Below are 13,530 nucleotides of genomic sequence, written 5' to 3'. Positions count from 1 at the left end.
ACGCCACCCTCACTAAGGTGGACCCGTTCCTTAATCTCCTTGTTCTTATTTCCTGTTTTTTCGTTTACTATGATTTATGTTTATGTTTGTGTCTTATTACATGATCATTAGTGTTTAAGTGTCTATGTCTTAAAGCTATTAATGTCCTATGAATCCATCACCTCTCTTAAATGAAAAATGTTTTAATTACAAAAGAACAAGAAGTACATGGTTTCGAATTCATCCTTGAAATTAGTTTAATTATTTTGATGTGGTGACAATACTTTTTGTTTTCTGAATGAATGATTGAACAGTGCATATGTCTTTTGAATTTGTTGTTTATGAATGTTAAATATGTTGGCTCTTGAAAGAATGATGAACATGGAGAAATGTTATTGATAATCTGAAAAATCATAAAAATGATTCTTGAAGCAAGAAAAAGCAGTGAATACAAAAGCTTGCAGAAAAAAAATGCGAAAAAAAGAAAAGAGAAATGGCGAAAAAAAAAAGAGAAAGAAAAAAAGCAAGCAGAAAAAGCCAATAGCCCTTAAAACCAAAAGGCAAGGGTAATAAAAAGGATCCAAGACTTTGAGCATCAGTGGATAGGAGGGCCTAAAGGAATAAAATCCTTGCCTAAGCGGCTAAACCAAGCTGTCCCTAACCATGTGCTTGTGGCGTGAAGGTGTCAAGTGAAAACTTGAGACTGAGCGGTTAAAGTCAAGGTCCAAAGCAAAAATAAAAGTGTGCTTAAGAACCCTGGACACCTCTAATTGGGTACTTTAGCAAAGCTGAGTCACAATCTGAAAAGGTTCACCCAGTTATGTGTCTATGGCATTTATGTATCCGGTGGTAATACTGGAAGACAAAGTGCTTAGGGCCACGGCCAAGACTCATAAAGTAGCTGTGTTCAAGAATCAACATACTGAACTAGGAGAATCAATAACACTATCTGAAGTCTGAGTTCCTATAGATGCCAATCATTCTGAACTTCAATGGATAAAGTGAGATGCCAAAACTATTCAAGAGGCAAAAAGCTACTAGTCCCGCTCATCTGATTGGAGCTAAGTTTCATTGATATTTTGGAATTTATAGTATATTCTCTTCTTTTTATCTTATTTTATTTTCAGTTGCTTGGGGACAAGCAACAATTTAAGTTTGGTGTTGTGATGAGCGGATAATTTATACGCTTTTTGGCATTATTTTTACATAATTTTTAGTATGATTTAGTTTCTGTGATTTGAGGTATTTTCTGGCTGAAATTGAGGAACCTGAGCAAAAATCTTTTTCAGAGGTTGAAGAAGGACTGCAGATGCTGTTGGATTCTGACCTCCCTGCACTCAAAGTAGATTTTCTGGAGATACAGAACTCCAAATGGTACACTCTCAATTGCGTTGGAAAGTAGACATCCAGGGCTTTCCATCAATATATAATAGTCCATACTTTGCCTGAGTTTAGATGATGCAAACTGGTGTTCAACGCCAGCTCCCTGCCTTATTCTGGAGTTAAACACCAGAAACAAGTTGCAAAGTGGAGTTAAACGCCAGAAACACGTTATAAACTGGCGTTCAACTCCAAGAAAGACCTCTACACGTGAAAGCTTCAATGCTCAGCCCAAGCACACACCAAGTGGGCCCTAGAAGTGGATTTCTGCATCATTCACTTATCTCTGTAAACCCTAGTAACTAGTTTAGTATAAATAGGACTTTTTACTATTGTATTTACATCTTTTGATCATCTGGAGTTTTATCTTTAAATAATCCTTTGATCACGTTTTGGAGGCTCGCCTCTCGGCCATGCCTGGACCTTGTTCTTATGTATTTTCAACGGTAGAGTTTCTACACACCATAGATTAAGGTGTGGAGCTCTACTGTTCCTCATGAATTAATGCAAAGTACTATTGTTTTTCTATTCATTTCAAAGCTTATTCCTATTCTAAGATATTCATTCGCACCCAAGAACATGATGAATGTGATGATTATGTGACGCTCATCACCATTCTCACTTATGAACACGTGCCTGACAACCACTTCCGTTCTATATGAAGATGAGATAGAATGAGTATCTCTTAGATATCTAATACAGGGGACCGAGTCCAAGATATTAGAGTCTTTGTGGTATAAGTTAGAACCCATGGACGGCCATTCCTGAGATCCGGAAAGTCTAAACCTTGTCTGTGGTATTCCGAGTAGGATCTGGGAAGGGATAGCTGTGACGAGCTTCAAACTCGCGAGTGTTGGGCGTAGTGACAGACGCAAAAGGATAGTAAATCCTATTCCAGTACGATCGAGAACCGACAGATGATTAGCCATGCAGTGACAGCGCATTGGAGCATTTTCACAGAGAGGACGGGATGTAGCCATTGACAACGGTGATGCCCAACATAAAGCTTGCCATGGAAAGGAGTATGAAGGATTGGATGAAAGCAGTAAGAAAGCAGAGATTCAGAAGGAACTAAGCATCTCCATATGCTTATCTGAAATTTCCACCAATAAATTACATAAGTATCTCTATCTTTATTTTATGTTTTATTTATCTTTTAATTGTTAAATCTTCATAACCATTTGAATCCGCCTGACTGAGATTTACAAAGTGACCATAGCTTGCTTCAAGCCAACAATCTCCGTGGGATCGACCCTTACTCACGTAAGGTTTATTACTTGGACGACCCAGTGCACTTGCTGGTTAGTTGTGCGAAGTTGTGACAAAGTGTGTGAATTACGTTCCGAGCACTAAGTTGTTGGCGCCGTTGTTAAGGATCACAATTTCGTGCACCAATAGTCAAGTAGACGAGACCTCCAACTAACCGTCGATAGAGAGTCGGATTATCCAAAACAGTACCATCCATAGGGGTAAATCGAACATTAGGCTCAAGGGGGTAGACTCAGTGCAACTATCTGTAATCACAGCGCGAGCAAGAAGATCTGAAGCATACTTAGCCTGAGAGAGATAGATACCATCATCTGTGGAGATGACCTCGAGACCAAGAAAATAGCTGAGAGAACTAAGATCTTTTATCTCAAAGGTACGGTGAAGCGAGGCTTTGAGATCACAGATACCATCAACATTATCTCCAGTAATGATCATGTCATCAACATACAAAAGCAGAAGAACAACTCCACGTGCACTCTTACGAATAAAAAGCGCATTCTCATTAGGACTGCAAGTGAAACCGAGATTGTAGATGGTGGTGCTGAATTTGTCAAACCATTCACGAGGAGCTTGCTTAAGACCATAAAGTGCCTTGCGAAGAAGACAGACTTTGTTAGAAGGACAAGGATAACCTGGAGGTGGTTTCATATAGACCTTCTTTCTCAAATCTCCATTAAGAAATGCATTCTTCACGTCCATCTGATTGAGTGACCATTTTTTGACCGCAGCAATGGCAAGAAGAGCTCTAACAGATGTGAGACGAGCAACAGGAGTAAAAGTCTCTTCATAGTCAATACCATACTCTTGCGTACAACCTTGAGCAACCAAGCATGCCTTATAGTGATCAATAGAGCCATCAGAGTAAGTCTTGATCTTGTATACCCATCTACTACCCACAACTTCCTGATTAGAAGGAGGATCAACCAAATCCCAAGTGTGTGCTTTTTCAAGTGCCTGTATTTTTTCCTACATTGCTTGCTGCCAATTTGGATTTGTGGAGGCTTCTCTGAAGGACTTAGGTTCATGTTGGTGAAGAATAGTAGAAAAACAATGATAATCAAGAAGATGAAGAGGTGGATTTCTTACCCTAGAAGAACGAGTGGGAGGAGGAGGCATGACGGTAGGAGCGGGATCGCCGTCTGGTCTGGAATCATCGGGAGATGGAGAAGGCAGAAGAGCAGGAGGCTGTAGAGGATGACCCAAGATAGAATCTGTAGAATCATCACTAGGAAAAATGTCAACATTGGGGTTAGTGAAGAAAGGTGACTGAGTGGGAGGAATAGACTCAAAGGAGGAAAAGCGAGAAAACATGTGATGCTCCCAGAAGACAACATGACGAGATACACAAATACGTTTAGAGAGAGGATCCCAACAACGATAACCCTTGTGTTCAGTGCCATAACCAAGAAAACAACACATGCAAGCACGAGGTTTAAGTTTACTATGCTCATGAGGCTGAAGAAGAACGAAACAGACATAACCAAAAACTCGAAGAGAACTATAATCTGGAGAGGTATGATAAAGACGCTCAAAGGGAGTAACATTACCAAGAACAGAAGAAGGAAGTCTATTGATAACATGAACAGCAGTAACAACAGCTTCACCCCAAGTACGCTCAGGGCACGAAGAAGAAAGAAGCATTGCATGAACAGAGTCAAGAATGTGACGGTGTTTACGTTTAGCTCAGCCATTTTGTTGAGAAGTACCAGGGTAGAAAAACTCAGACAAAGTACCCTGCTCTGCAAGAAAGGCTAAAAGTTTGGAATCACGGTATTCCATAGCATTGTCACGTCGAAAAACCTTAATGACTTTGGAAAACTGAGTTTTAATCATAGTGGCAAAGTTAATATAAATCTGAGGTAACTCATGGCGATTAGTCATCAAATAAACCCAAGTAAAGCGTGAATAATCATCAATAAAAATGACAAAGTATCTCACTCCTCCCATGGAAGTGGTGGGAGCAGGGCCAAACATCATAGTGGATAAGATCAAAAGGAGAGCAAGCAAGAGAGGAATTACTATGAAACGATATAGTAGGTTGTTTGGCAGTTTGACAAAAAATGCAATCAAAAGACTCAGTAGGAACCTGACCCAATACACCTTGAGATACAAGAGGACGCAATTTTTGTAAGGAGCTGTGGGCAAGACGTTGATGCCATAAGTGAAGGGTAGATGGAGAAGAAGCAGCACAGAGATTTTGCACAGGAGGAATATGAAGATTCTCTAGTTCAAACAACCTTCCGACCTTACGTCCGGTCTTGATGATTTGTCCCGTCCAACGATCCTGTACACGACAACCAGCAATGGAAAAAGTAACATCAAAACCCAGATCAACAAGTTGTCCAACAGAAATAAGATTAAACTTCAGGTTGGGAATATAATAAGTATCAGGAAGATCAAGAGTTGACTGAGAGATAGAACCCTTGTGTGTTGCACGCAAGAGGGAACCACTAGCAGTATTAACAGAAGGTGCATTTATAGTGGTAGACAGAGACGAGAAAAGATCACGCAGCGGAGACATGTGATTAAAGCAACCCGAGCCAAAATACCAATTAGAATTACCTGGAGGAGTCGAAAAAGCAGCAGGAGTATTACCGAAAGGCGAGAAAATATGCTTAAGAAGAGATGCAATAGAAGGCAAGTCGAGAGAAGCAGATGTGGTAGATTCAGTAGCAGAGATAGCAGAAGCAGAAGCATGCTTGGAGAAGTTGGGATGAGAATGATGCTCGAGGGGACCAGGACGTGGTGGGCGAGTAGGACAGACAGTAATAAAATGTCCCGAGAGCTTGCAATAATGGCAAAACACTTGTGGACAATTGTAGCTGATGTGACCTTTCTGTTGACATTTGTGACATGTAACAAAAGGACAGTCTGAGAAGAAGTGCCCAGAACGATTACAGTTTCGACAGAATTTACCCTATCTGCCTCTGGTAGCAAAGACATCGAACTTTTCCATAATAGTAGACACAAAAGATCAAAGAGAGGAGAGAAAATGGCAGTTTCGGAGCAGAAAACGAGAAAACAGACGGCAAAATCGAAAAGAGCTCACCAAGAAACCTTAGGGAGGGCCCACTGTCTAACACGTCAGATTTCACGTCAGCAGGAAAGGTGACACGTGGCAACATCTGAGTGGAGAAGAGAAGCCTCGTCAGCACTGAGTCAATGGGTGCGGTGCGTGGGTCGCGGAGCGGTCCGGTTCGGGTCGGGTACGGGCGCGGGTTGCTGGAGGCGCTAATTCCACGACACGTGGCGTGCGTTGGACGGGTGGATCGTTGCTAAAGATCGAACGGTGCTGGGTGGGCAAGCAGAGGCGCGACACATGGGAGCCTCGGAACCGTTGATCAGATGCGCAATCCAACGGTCTGAAATGAATCTGGAGAGGAGAAGTAGCTGGTGACGGCAGCGACTTCCGACGACGTTTTGGAACTCGTTGAACCTGTGACGACGAGATGAAGACGATGGTGTGGGTGGTGACGAACCAAAGCATCGACAAGAAACGAAAAATCAAAGACAAAGAAGACTGCTGGAAGAGAAAACAAAAGGATTATGGACCAATTGCTGCTTGAAAAAAATATAACTTAAACTCTTGATACCATGTTATAAACAAGAGAGTAATCTAAAATAGTGTATTATTCAGATTGATGAAAAGTACAATGTATAAGGGGTATATATAGGTGCTAGAAGGATTAAAGTAATAAAAACATAGAATCTTACAATATACAGATATACTATATAAATATAAACGATACTAACTGATCTAAATTGATTCTAATAATTCTCTAACATATAATTAGTTCATTTATTCCTACTTCGAGAACAAAAGAATAATTTTTTTCAAATTTTTTAGTCATATGTTTGTGCTTTAAAAAATCGAAACAAAAAATAATAAAAATTTTCTATATTTTTTTGAAAAGCAATTAGAGAATTACTTTTGTCAAAAAGAAAGTTAATAACGAGAAAAAAATGTAAACTAAATTATATTTTAAGTATTATTTGAGGACGAATCATACATATAAATCAAATGGAATAAAATATAAAAAATTATTTATATTAACTTTCTTTCATTAGTATTATATAGAGATATACACAAATATAAAAAATGGCTAATTCAGTTTGTTTGTATCTCTAATAATTCGAATTGGTCTGATTCGAATTAGTGTTAGAATGAATAATTCGAATGAGATTGATTTAAATTACATAAAATTGTGCTTCTGGTAAATCTTTGTAATGTTTTTTTTTTTTAGTAGAATTGTATAATTATGAGCTCCATTTTGTTTATATGTGTGATTATCCATTATTTGATCAATCTAAAAATTTAATTTCATTTTGAAATAAAAAATTGTACTAGTATATACACACACAAACTATAGATAAATACTATAATGTCTATAACGTTATACCTAATTTATTAAAAAAATAAATAAATAATATTTAATAAATTTTAAATATTTTATTTTTACTTGATGTATATTTTATTTTTATATATAAAAATAAGTTAAAAAATTTAGATACTACAATAAAAAAATATCATAAAATTTACCAACTATATATACATGGATGGCGACACTAATACATGCAGCTACATACTTACAATAACAACCTTTCCCTGTTTTCTGGTAACAAATTAAAACTTTGGGTTTGCTAATAGGTAAATATTATAGTGCTTAAAAAGTGATATTTATTTATTAAAAAAAATTAAAAATTAATATTTAATTTAAAAAATATAAAAATAAATAATTTTTAAAAAATTAAAATTTATTATAAAATATAAATGAGATAAAATTTAGACATAAACTCATAAACACTGTAAAATTGACCTTGTTAAATTGCCTGCACCTAGCCAGTTGGCTCTTCTTTCAAGAAAACATGCAAAATATCCACATGCAAGGTGTACTTCCTTTAGTTTCAAGGCGGGATCAATCCAATCGATTATTTAGGTTAAAAAAGTTGGGAAATGTTAGTAAACGATACCATCGATGGAAAAAGTGCTCTCCAAAAACCGGATAATATGAAATTTTTGTTGTATAATTTTTCAAACCAACATCTCATGCATGACAAATGATATGAACCATTATAATTTATTTTTTTATTATTATTTAATTATTAATTTAATTTTTTTAATTCAGTTATTTAATAATATATTTTATTTTATATTTTTAAATATTAATAATTAAATAATTATCAAAAATAATAATTTCTGATGTTTTTTTATATTTCTCTTTTTATTATTACTTCTAATATTATATCTTTTAAAAATTTAAACTAAAAAAATAAATATATAAATAATTATATTTTTAATATATTTTTTCATACAAATTTTTTTCTTTTTTATTTACATGAATATTTAGATAGATTTTTTATTTATTTTATGTTATTCTTTTTTGTTATTTAGAGAAATAATAAAAATTAAATTCTAAATATTTCAATTATATAAATTCCCTTTGAAAAAATTTAAATTAATAAAAAATATAGAAATAATTTATATCGCTAACTTACACCATTTAATTTGTCAAGTTTTGAAAACACACACACATTTTTATGTTATTACACAAAACTTTTATGTTATTTTTAAGGATTTAATTCATTTGTATTTTAAAAATATTTAATATATTAAAAATATGAAAAGATTAATTTTTATAACTATTTTTATAAAACACTTTGTTATGGTAGCTTAAGGGTAGGTTAATGAAACGGGTTTTTATTTTTAATATGATTATTGAATGAGTGTAATACAGTAAAATGAGCATTACAGCGTGTTATGCACAGATATGGGAGGAGTAAAAATTTTTATTGAAATCGGTACTAACATTTTTAATGAAATCCTAAATAAAACTTTTAGCAAGAGAGAGATTGTAAAAGAAAAAACAAGAATCGTAAGATCTTTGAACAATGGCTGAAACTTATTAAAAAATTTGGATATAACGATTTCGGTGAAGAAGCAACGAGGAGAGAGAGGCCAACGCAAAGAGAGAGACAAAGCATCTAGAAAACCGTTCGATTACTGCTGATCAACGGTGGGGGTGCTTGAAGAAATCGACAATGCTGATTTGTTGTTACAACTACGTGTCACGTATGCGCATGCAGGATCTTTAGTGTGGTCTGTATCTCTCTCTCTCATCCCACTTTTTTAGTCTCTCACTCACACTTTTATTCATTATGCACAAACTATTTATACATCATGAAACAGAGTACATCTCCTTCTTCCATATTTTTCTGTAATATGAAATATTTTTGTTTTTTAGTTTTTTTTTTAATGATAAAAAAGATTTTAATGGATAAGTATATTGAAAAAAAACTTGATCATTTTCTATATTTTAGTATTCTTTTTATGCCAAAAAATTATTTGTAACATTAATATTAATTATATATGATTTAATCTACTTATTTTATTATTAGTATAGTTTACATGTTACTTATAATAATAATTTCTAGTGTATTAAACAAAAACTTATCTGCTAATTAGTTAAGGACATATATAGTTTGAATTTTGAAACCTATAGGTCAGTGGGTGTTGTGTATATTTTATTTTAACATATTGTTGGTCATCCTAGTTTTTATTATTATTATTGTTGTTGTTTCTCTCGTATTTTATTACTGTTAGTGTTATTAACTTTTTATAATAATTATTTATTTATGTTGTTAATTATTGTTGTTATTATAATTACTTTTTATTATTATTATTGTTAATAAAATTATTGTTGTTATTATTATGTTGTTATTGTTATTATTTTTTGATAATATTAATATTTTATTATTATAAAAATAGTGTTATAAGCATGATTATTTATGTCATTATTAATTAAGTGTTGTTGTTAATATTTTGTTATTACCGACATTATTATTATTATTATTATTATTATTATTATTATTATTATTATTATTATTATTATTCAACTGTTACTTTTTGATAGAATTGTTAATTTGTTATTGTAATTAACATTTTATTATTGTTACTTTTATTACCTGATTGTGTATGTTTATAATATTATTATTATTTTATTATTAGTATTGTTGTTGTGATTATTATTGTTATTAATATTGATTCAAATAAAGAAGGTTCACGGTATTATTATTATTATTATTCATTACAAGATTTTTATTTGTTTATGGGATTTTTTTTGTGGAGGTTTTAGAAAACTTTCATAACATATTTTATTTATGGCAAAATATGAAATTCTATTGATTAATACTAATTTAAATTTCTGAGTCCATTTGTCCAAATAAATAATGAGTCCCTAATCTACTCAAATCAAACCCAAACCAATTTCAGTCCAAAAAAAACTTGTCCAAAAAATTAAAAAAGGAAGAAGAGTGAGATCTAATGAAACCCTAGATCTACTTGCCGCATCTCTTCGCCATTGTCACCGTCAAGCTTGCCATAGTGTTTGAGATCAGAGGGAGAGTAAGCTCGTCGTTGCTGTCATTCATCGTCGTTGCTACTTTCCAATTCTTTCAACTCTTCAACTACATTAACACTTAATTTTGCCGTTTTTAATTGCAGCGCATGAATCTCACCGCAGTCAAAGACGCCGACGAAGTCATGGAGAGGTACGTTGAGGACACGCTTGCAATCCTCCCTCCTCTTAAGGATTGCTACCGCACGTGCTGCGGCGGCGCGCCGTCACATGAGAAGCTTAGCCTCGTGGACGTTGGAACAGGTGCTGGTCTTCCCGGAGTTATTTTTGTCATAGCTTGTTCAGGTGAATTTTTCGCTGCTTTTTTTTCCTTGTGTAATTAGATTCAATTCCTTTTTTCTCTCAGATCTAAAGCTTGAGCCTAATGTGGCTTTCGTTGGTAGGTTGCATCTATGGATGATTGGGGTCTGTCAGCCTGTTCCCTGTCCAATGGCACCATCTTCTCCTTCTTTTTCTCTTGCTTTTTCTTTGTTGCATGTCTTTTGTGTTTCTTTGCCGCCTCTTAACACCGTCTCCATTGGTATGCGCCGATACTTTCCTCCTAATTTTGCTTTGTGCTAGGTTGTTGCTTTGATTATTTTTTATTCTTGATCTTTGTTTGGTTAGATTTTTTGTTCCATTAAGATCTATTATTGAGTTCTAAGTTTGTTGATCTTTGTTTGTGTTCTTTTGATTGCGAATCCACTTGATTTAAAAACTCCGAAATTTTTTTGATTGTTGTTTATCTTGGAAGATTTATTATACAGAGGTGCTCTCCATTGAAAACTATTGTTAGCATCTTTGATAGAAATCTAGGGATTTCTGGTTACATTATTTGGTGTGGTTTATTTGGTTTGGGGTTTGTGCTGTGCTAATTAGGAATTGAGATAGATTAATGGTAACTGATTAATGTTGGTGCATCTGTATTTTTGGATTTCCTGAAATTGTATGATAAAATTATTGTCCCTTATTTATCATTTATTCTGAATTCATTGTGCTCGATTTTCATCTTTCATTGGAACATTTGATCTCTCTTTCATTGAAATGTTCCAATGAGTCCAAACATGAAATGCTAGAAGCATCAATGCCATTGCAATGAGTCCAAACATGAATGCTAAGCCACCAAACAGGTACGGAGTTGGAGATGAAATGTTTCTCAAACTTATTGCACCTCCTCCTACTGCATCCATTATGGAGTACTTTAATTTCTTGCAAATTGCATTAAAGTCCTCAATTATACGAATTTATTTCATTAAAGAACATATAAATTTAGTGCTCCGTTGCTTTGCTTTGAGGATGGGTTTTAGTTACTTGTAGTCGTATTATTGGGATATGGCATAGAAGCAAAAGAAATTTTTATTTATTTATATATGAATTATTGAATTATAAGGTGACTCACATTCATATTAATGGACCCACTCATGTTGAAATTGTGATGAATGGAATTTTTGTTGTTGTTATTCGTTTCTTTGGATAACATAGGCTAATGCTTGAACTTGTTCATGAATTTTTCTTGTTGTTATTCTGTTATTCAGTTCTAGGTTTCCCAATCTCTGTTTGGGTTTCTTGGATTGCCTGTCTACTTGAATTTAATAGTTTAAAGTTTTATAGTTATTTGATTATGATATTTATATCTCTCTTTTTGCGTTCTTTTTCAGGTTTTTATGATTGTTGTTACTGATTGTTATTGTTTTTGTTACTGATGGCAAGAAAGTTTCACGCCAAGACATTGAGCTGGAAGTATGACAAGAAAGTATGGCAGAAGCTGGAAGAAGAGAATGATGATTTGTTCAATCATTTCCACCCCTGTAAACACATTTTCACTCTCATTTTCTGGTACTTTTTTTTAAGTCTACCTTTTGCTATGATTGATGTCATAACCTGTATTGTTCAATTTTCTTTGAAGTGGTATCTTCCTTATTAGCAATAGTTGTGAAGAATAATTTTTCTTATTAGGTTTTGATCAACATAATGTAGCAAATACTATCTAAATTATTCCTAATATGATGTTAGCTCTACCGTGTACTTTCAGAAGAAGGTGGTTTAAGAAAATGGTTGGTTCTGCTTTTCTAGTACTTGCTACAAATTCCTATTATTAGGGGTAAAAAAATATGAATTTTCTGCAGAGATTGGTTATTTATTCGGGGATACAAGTGAGCATTGCAGGTTTTTCTTGCCATCTATTCATTCTTGTTTATTCTTTAGTTTTACCACACTTCTGCTTTTAAAATTTCACGTCTATGAACCTACTTAAATACTAATGAATTTTATATTTTTGAAATTCTAGCACATTTAAAGACACCTGAACAAGAGGTGCTCTTGTATTTATTCTTGGGTTCTGAATGCTGGATCTTGCCAACAATACTTTGCAGGTAAGGTCAAAGAATTAGAATGTGCTTCTTTCTATTATCTTTATATTGATGAAAGAAAGTAAGTTTTCTAAAAAATACTAGTCATGGCATGTAATTTGGTGGCTCCTTGTATAGTTTAGTTCTAATCTCATTGTAAAAGCAAATCAATTTCATTTGGTGGCTCCTTGACGATGATGATTCCAAGATTTCTAATATTGCCTAATACCCTCTGTTTTATTTAGGTGTACATGATTGGAGTGTTCTGATTGTGAATTATAAATATGTTAAATGTCAAGTTCTTAACTATGAATTGTAAATTTGACTAATTAAAATGAGGTATCATATTTATGTACAATTGATAATTAACTATTTGGTTGGGTTGATGAGAAAGGATTACTGTTAAATCTTAATTCCTGTGGCTGTAACAGTGGCGGCTTTGTGTTTAAATTTGTTTCTTTAACACAATTAGCAATCTTGTAGGTTATTGATGAGAAGAGTGTACTGAAAACTTGAGATCGAAAAAGAAATTGCTGAGAGAAGTTCTTGTTAGGAAAACTATATGTAGTAAGTTCTTTTCTCCAATTTTATGTTCTTTTACGATATCTGCTACAGTTTGTATTACATGCTATTGTGATGATAATGTGCTTTATTTTTCTTTTGTAGCAAATATGTGGATCCTATTAAATCGCGTTCTGATTTTAAAAATGTAAGTTGGTAATTGGCAACCATCTGATATTATCACTTTTAGTCATTCCAAAAATCTAATGGCTTTGTGAAATATATAGGCTTTCATGTACTCAAAAAGAACAATGGGTCTTTACAAAAGATTCTTCAGGAATCTTTGAAAAAGGTAACCATGTATTTATTTGAGATGCTAATAATGAAGTGCTAATAATGATGCTAATATATTTGAGATGATAATAGGTAATCCTCTTATTTTGATCTTGTGAAATTGGATTCATATGCTAGAATAGGGAGAAAAAATATAGCATCTGGTTGAATAACCATCTTTTTGTGAATTTGATTTCTTTATAGAAAGTAAGTTGCAAAAGTTCTTTTTGTAGAAAGTCTCCTATTAGAAGAAATTGATATCAATAGGAACTTGGAGTCACTATCAAAGTCGAAAGATGATAGCACCATGCCTACAATCATAGCCT

General features: G+C 33.8%; 2 long non-coding RNA genes across 2 annotated transcripts; both read left to right on the top strand.

Moving 5' to 3' along the window:
- The first annotated feature begins 9,892 nt into the window (after positions 1 to 9,892).
- Positions 9,893 to 10,567, top strand: LOC148548218 (uncharacterized). The gene is made up of 3 exons (XR_015896130.1): positions 9,893 to 10,030; positions 10,130 to 10,328; positions 10,427 to 10,567. It is a non-coding gene; the product is annotated as an uncharacterized LOC148548218 (long non-coding RNA).
- A 1,690-nt stretch (positions 10,568 to 12,257) lies between these two features.
- LOC110265918 (uncharacterized) lies at positions 12,258 to 13,294 on the top strand. The gene is made up of 4 exons (XR_002352539.2): positions 12,258 to 12,394; positions 12,854 to 12,937; positions 13,037 to 13,079; positions 13,159 to 13,294. It is a non-coding gene; the product is annotated as an uncharacterized LOC110265918 (long non-coding RNA).
- Positions 13,295 to 13,530: the final 236 nt, after the last annotated feature.

This window comes from Arachis ipaensis, chromosome B8 (assembly GCF_059453495.1).
Source record: "Arachis ipaensis isolate K30076 ecotype BB chromosome B8, ASM5945349v1, whole genome shotgun sequence".
Classification (NCBI taxonomy): domain Eukaryota; kingdom Viridiplantae; phylum Streptophyta; class Magnoliopsida; order Fabales; family Fabaceae; genus Arachis; species Arachis ipaensis.
This window is presented reverse-complemented; position numbering and strand designations above follow the sequence as displayed.